Below are 6,940 nucleotides of genomic sequence, written 5' to 3'. Positions count from 1 at the left end.
GGTGTCCACGGTTTGGAGAAGAACATGGCTAAAAGTTTCTTGATTTTTCTTCAAAATTATCAAATAAAACACATGGCTTTATCCTATTATAAATGAATTTAAAATTTATTTAAATCTAGTTTACCATTTTGCCATTAATGAAACTTCATTATTTCAACCATGCCATTACAGTATATTCCAATTTAATATTCCAAAGTCAAATATGAACCAACAAAAATTGAATTTCCTCCTTTGCCCATGCAATTTTTTAAAATTGCAATTTAGTCATTAAAAGTCACAATTTTGGCTTAATATGAAAAATCAACCTTAATTTCACTGATTCATGTTAAATTTCACTGTTCTAAATTATGAAAATAATATTTTCAACCTTTTTCTATCATTCTTCAAATTTTTGTGAAATTCTGATTCAATTCAATTATCCGAATTCTTATAGAAATTTACTATTTTATAGTTTTTAATACAAATCCCGAATCAAAATTCTGATTCCCACAAAAACTTCAATTTTGTAATAAACTATTCATTTATGGGCCAAAATATATAACTTTTAAAAATTATATATTTGATCCCTAAACTTTTTCAAATGTATACTTTGACCACTAAACTTTAATGTTCATATTTTGATCACTAACCAAAATTTTAGATATCACAAAGCTATTTAAGAAATAAAGTTATATTAAATTTATTTTATATAATAAATTTTATATTTTATCTTTTATCATAAGAGTTTATATATATATATATATATATATATATATATATATATATATGATTTGAAGTTAGATTCAACGTATTAGCGCCTTTCTGGCCTTTGAACGGCCAGGTTCAACATCTATCATTGAGGAACAAAATATTCTAAAGAAAGGTATATGTGGAGATGTACATGTTGTTTATGACAACCCTTTAGGCGCATCGGACACGGAATCTGATTGTCCTGTAGCCTCATCGAATAAGAAAGAATCTAATGAAGTTATGATAATTGGTGATCATGCGCAACACCACACTGAAAGAGTTGTATTAGGCTGGAAAAAAATAGTAACACCCTGAATTTCGGGTCAACTCGAGACCTAAAGTTTGAGCTCGAAGGACCTTATTTAAATAGTTGGACCAAGTTTAGAGTTTGTGGGCTTGAGTTTGGGCCCAAGAATTGTATGTTGGGGATGAGTGTTTTATGAAATAGAATTTAGAGGGGTTAAAAGTGCAAATTTCCTCTTGTTGTTTTGAAAGCTGAAAAACCCACCTCTATATTATGATTTTACGAGAACCACCCCTTATTTAACTCACTAAATACTCTTCCCATCTTCCCATCTTCCTCTCTTCTTCTTTCTTTGTGAGAAACTCAAAGGAATTCAAGCCTAGTTGGATCAATCTAAGGTAAGGTTATTAATCCTTACTTTTCTAGCTCCATTTTGAGTTCCATTTCACTAGTTTTTAACCATAGAGCCAAAAATAAGTATTGAGAGGTTTAGGAGAAATTAATGGATTCTAGCTCATTTTGGGTGAAATTGAGTTATAGGGATTGTGTTTAGATTGTAATCAATACTTAGTTGAGTCAATAATCCCTTTTCTTACCTTTGCTTAGTGAAAGAGGTGGGAGAAAACTCTAAAGCTAGAGGAAAGGAAAAGTTAACCTTCGGTTGATTATGGAGAGTTCTAGCCATCAAAGAAACAAGGTAACCACACTTGTAACTCTTTTATACTCTTTATGGGTCATTAGAGATGTAGCATTTGCTTAAGACTTTAGTTGAATCATGATGAGTTAATTCTATGGTAGATTATATGTTTTAAAATTATAGCATGTTTAAAAGCCTTCTTTATGACCCTTATATCACACATAAAACATTAATAATGATTGGGACCTCATTAAGGTCTATGGGTTAGAAGAATGGGATTTTTCATGCTTATTTTATGCACTCTGCAACTTGGGTCTCGATACTGAAGGGTTAATATAGAGATTGTTCTCCATTTTCTGGGTAAATTCATGAATTTCTAGGCAATGTTATCGATATCGGGGTCACGGTCTCGAGACTCCCAAGCGTGATATCGAGACCTATTTTCCAGTAACCTTTTGAGTATCGATACTTACATAAAGTATCGAAACTATGTCATGAGTATCGACACTGAATGGTTAGTATTGATACCAACAGTCTATTTTGGGTAGGAAAGTCCAATTTTAAGGGATTTGACTCGAGGTACCCCAACGCTTCAGTATATCACTAAATAAGACTACAAGTGGGTGCGATCATACCAGCACTAATGTACCAGATCCCATCAGAACTTCGCAGTTATGCGTGCTTGGGCTAGAGTAGTACTAAGATGGGTGACCTTATAGGAAGTCATTGTATGCACCCATTATTTTTAAACAACGTGGGATTCACTCCATCAATTTAGGAAAAGTTCTCTCCAAGATGAATATCGATAGCGTCTAAGAAGAACAAAGAGCCACAAAAAAAGTAAAGAATCGAGAAATAGCAATTGAAGAAAATGAAGCAGTACAAAAAACAAAAAACATGCAAACAGAAGATGAATCTCAAGATGATGTTGCTACAATCAAAGAACGCCCCAAAAGTCCTGAGAAAATTTCATATACTGCTATGGTTGCCAGTGGATTGATTCTGAATAAGAATCCCCCCATCAAGATGCCTGAAGAAGAAATAGTTTTCCAAGAAGGAGATGTCACCATGGACAATTCTGGAGATTATCCTAAAATAAGTTTCTCTAAGAGAATTCATGATTTGATTGATCGCAACATGAAGCAAGTTATTATCACTAGACTGTTGGGAAAGAAGATAGGATATAAAGCTTTAATAAATAGGATTCATGCGTTATGAAGACCGATAGGCAATTTCAATTTGATAGATCTGGATAATGACTACTTCTTAGTGAAATTTGAAAATCTTGAGGATTATACGAGAGTTCTCACTGATGGTTCATGGATGATTTATGGAAGTTACCTGACTATTCAACCATGGTCGAGGAACTTTACCACATCTAAAAAGCATCCTTCACAAGTCATCGCTTGGTTGTGCCTACCTGGTCTACCTTAGTATTGCTAATTAGGACAATTACGAATACGATTAGAAGAGTCATCAAAATTGATTACGATACCAAAGTTGGAGAGAGAGGAAAATTTGCTAGAATTGCAGTAGTAATTTATCTGAATAAATCTCTTACTCCATGCGTGGGAATTGACGATTTTATCCAAAAGATTGAATATGAAGGTCTGCAACAAATCTGCTTCAAATGTGGTACCTATGGGCATGCAAAGGAAGCGTACCAAACCAATTAAGAAGAAAACAGATGGAAATTACTAGCACTAGCCAAGTTATTGAAGAACAATCGAATGTTGATAATAGAAAAGAAAGCCCTTTTTGCCCTTGGATGATTGTTCAACCAAGAGGAAGAAATAGTAGATATCAAAGATCTCAAATTAAAAACAAAGAAGTTGAATGCTCTAATCCATGAAGAAACGTTGGAGAAAGAACCCAGGGATAGAAATAAAGAAAACCTACATATAAATAGGGAAGCTGATATACAAAAACCTGCTACAAAAATGAACACATCATTGAACCAGATGAAAAACAGAATGAAAGATATAGAAAAAACGAGAAACAAAGACATTAACCCAGGCAGAAGAAAATGCTGACCAAACCCAGAAGAGATATGCTCCCATCAGCCTTGAAGTAGACACTAACAGCTTAATTGATGTTCCTCTTACTGACAGAGAAATGATAGTGGGTAAAGATCATACCATGGAACTAAATATTGGAGGAATTCAAGTCATGGCAAGGGAAGACGCCCAAATCAGTGAACACAATTTAGCTTTGGGAAATGGAACACATACATCTATAACCATTCAAGAAGATGATAACAACTAGAATCCAACTTCTAGATGGAATTTCAGCAGGAAGCCAAACCCAATTTCTCACATTACAAAAAAAAGACTTAAAGTCAGGAAATCTAAAACTCCTATAATTCCTAACATTCCTTTACTTTCGGAATGTATCCAAGAAAACACCATGAATTCATAAAATTTAGCCTCTCCTGATAACACTACTCCTACAACTAACCAGGTCCAAATTGTAGAGCAAATTGATCAGAGCCAGATTCAAGATGTTGAACAGAAGGATAAAGAGATGTCACAAAGTATATATCCTCTATCTCAATAATAATGAAGATTCTGTTTTGGAACACCCAGGGGGCAGTCAAACCCTCCTTTAGAAGACATTTCAAAGACTGTGTGACTATTCACAAGCCTAAGATCATTGTTGTGATGGAATCATTAATAATATGGGTTACAATAACTCCTACAATATCGAAGCTTAGGGTAACAGTGGAGGTATCTAGGTGCTTTGGGATAATTCGGTAGAGGTTAAGATGTTGAATATTTCCAATCAATATGCCCATGCTCGTTTTAAATGTATTAACAGTAACTGTTGGAACTACTTTATAGTAGTTTATGCCAGCCCCAACCCAAACATTCGGTGTAAGCTATGGGATCTCCTTGATAAACTTAAGACTTGCAACAATGAACTTTGGATTCTAGGAGGTGATTTTAATTGCATTCTGATACCCAAAGAGAGAATTAGTGGAAGCAATCATTACAGAAGAGGGAGTAAACACTTCCAAGATTTCATATTCAAGATTACAGAAAAGGGGATGAATTTACTTGGCGTCGAGGTAACATATGGCAACGACTTGATAGGTGCATTATGAATATGAAGTGGATAGATTTATACCAGATACTAGAGTGCATCATCTTGACCGAATTGGATCTGATCATTGTCTTATTCTTCTACATACTATTAACAACCCCAATGGTAATAAAAATAAACCTTTTAGATTTCTGGAAGCCTGGATGGATAATCCTGACTTTGATCATTTTCTTAAAGAAGAATGGGTTAAATATGATATCCTAATGGAGAGCCTCAATCATATCAAGCAAAACATCAAGGTTTGGAATAGTGAAACTTTTGGTAACATCAATCAAAAGAAGAAAAGAATAGTTGCTAGATTGAAAAGGAATTGATAAAGCTTTATGCAACTACAGCTCTACCAGATTGGCAACTCTTGAATCTGAATTCAAAATCGAACTTGATACTATATTGAGACACGATACTACTTTGGGCTCAAAGGGCTAGGTAAAAATGGATTAAACACGGAGACAAAATACCAAATACTTTCATTCTTGTGCGATAGCTAAAGGTAGAAGAAAGCTTATAATAACTCTTAAAACAGACTCTGATATTTGGTGTGATGATCAGGATATGCTTAAAAATCATGTCAAGGAGTTCTATGAGAAACTGTTCACTAGTGATTCTTTGATCAAGTAATCTCTAGATAATTGTAGGTCTTTTCCTAACTTGAATCTTGATTAATGGGATTGGCTTGACAAACCTTTTGATAACAACGAGATTAAAGAAGCTCTGTTTAGTATGGGACCTCTCAAAGCTCCCGGAGTTGATGGCTTTCATGCTAATTTTTTCCAAAATAATTGGGATACGGTTGGGGGAAAGGTTTGCTCTTTAGTCAAACATTGTCTTAATGGTGGACAGATTGAGGAAGCTTTAAACAGAACCAGTATGGTCTTAATTCCCAAGGTAGATAATCCTGAGAGAATTGTTCAGTTTAGACCTATAAGCCTTTGTCAGGTTACCTACAAAATTATTACTAAAGTAATTGTAAACCGCCTTAAGCCTATTTTTCCTATAATCATCTCCAATAGCTAAACGAGCTTCATACTGGGAAGGGTTATTACTAACAACATTATTCTAGCACAAGAAGTTATTCATTCTATGAAGAAGAAGACATGTAAATAAGGGTGGTTAGCCATCAAAATTGACCTTGAAAAAGCATATAACATATTGGAATGGACATTTGTTAATGATACTGTTGAAAACATTTTGATATTTAGATATAACAAATTAAGTTAAATGAATTTTAAGATTGTGCAATAAGGTTTTCTAAGTATATTCGATATAATTATTCGAATATCAAAACATTACTCTAAATCTTTCAAAAATCATTTTTAATCCTTACTCAAGTGTAAAATTAAGTTTTAATCTTAAAACAATTTCAAAATAATTTTACAAAGTATTTCGAACCATTTCAAAGCCAAAAATTCCAGATTGCTCAGAGGGAACCGATTCCCCCTGAACGGTTTTGGCTCCGAGAATTCCAGTATGCTCGGAGTGAACCGATTCCCCTCCAGGGGGTACCGATTCCCCCCTGTGTAACGGTCGAAATATTTGAATTTTACACTTAGGGAACCGATTCCCCATAGGGGGTACCGATTCTCCCCACGCTCCAAGCTGTTTTATTAATTGTTTTTACACTAAAACAGCTATATTATCTTCTCTAATCATCCCCAACGTTTAAAAGTGATTCAAAGTGTATTTAAGCAAGCTTAGAAGCCATTGATCAACAACAAGAAAACATCAAGCAACTAGAATCAAGAGAGAATCAAAGAGAAAGCATCAAACCTCAAGTTTAAGCATTTCAAGCCTATTTTTCATTCAATATTCATTTTGCTTTCAAGAACACTTATTGTGCTCAATTGCATTCATTTTTGAGTGTTCTTTTCTTTGTTCTAGAATTGTGCAAACAATCTACCTTGTGAGGATTTCCTTGTAAGTTTGCAAATTTGTATTGTTCTCTTTGGGAGAGAGTGTTCTCAAGAATTTGGGGTATAATTCTTGAGGGTTTGTAAGGTTACTCTTTGTCCTCAAAAGAAAGACAAATTAGTGAATTTGTGGAAAATCCTTAGTGTGGATAGCTAAGGTAGTGGACGTAGACTTTGGTTGAGAAAGTCGAACCATTCTAAATCACTATACAATTTCTTTCAATTTTCTGCAAAAGCTTCCACCAAAATTTTTATTGCCAATTCACCCCCTCTTGGCCAATTCTGTCAATCGATTAACTCAATAATTGGCATCAGAGCCTA

The 6,940-nt window shown here is 34.1% G+C and overlaps 1 pseudogene; it reads left to right on the top strand.

Annotated features, from left to right (window-relative positions):
* The first annotated feature begins 2,231 nt into the window (after positions 1-2,231).
* On the top strand, positions 2,232-2,349 carry LOC120216541 (annotated as a pseudogene).
* Positions 2,350-6,940: the final 4,591 nt, after the last annotated feature.

The sequence above is a fragment of the Hibiscus syriacus genome, unplaced genomic scaffold (genome assembly GCF_006381635.1).
Source record: "Hibiscus syriacus cultivar Baekdansim isolate YM2019G1 unplaced genomic scaffold, ASM638163v2 tig00110160_pilon, whole genome shotgun sequence".
Classification (NCBI taxonomy): domain Eukaryota; kingdom Viridiplantae; phylum Streptophyta; class Magnoliopsida; order Malvales; family Malvaceae; genus Hibiscus; species Hibiscus syriacus.
This window is presented reverse-complemented; position numbering and strand designations above follow the sequence as displayed.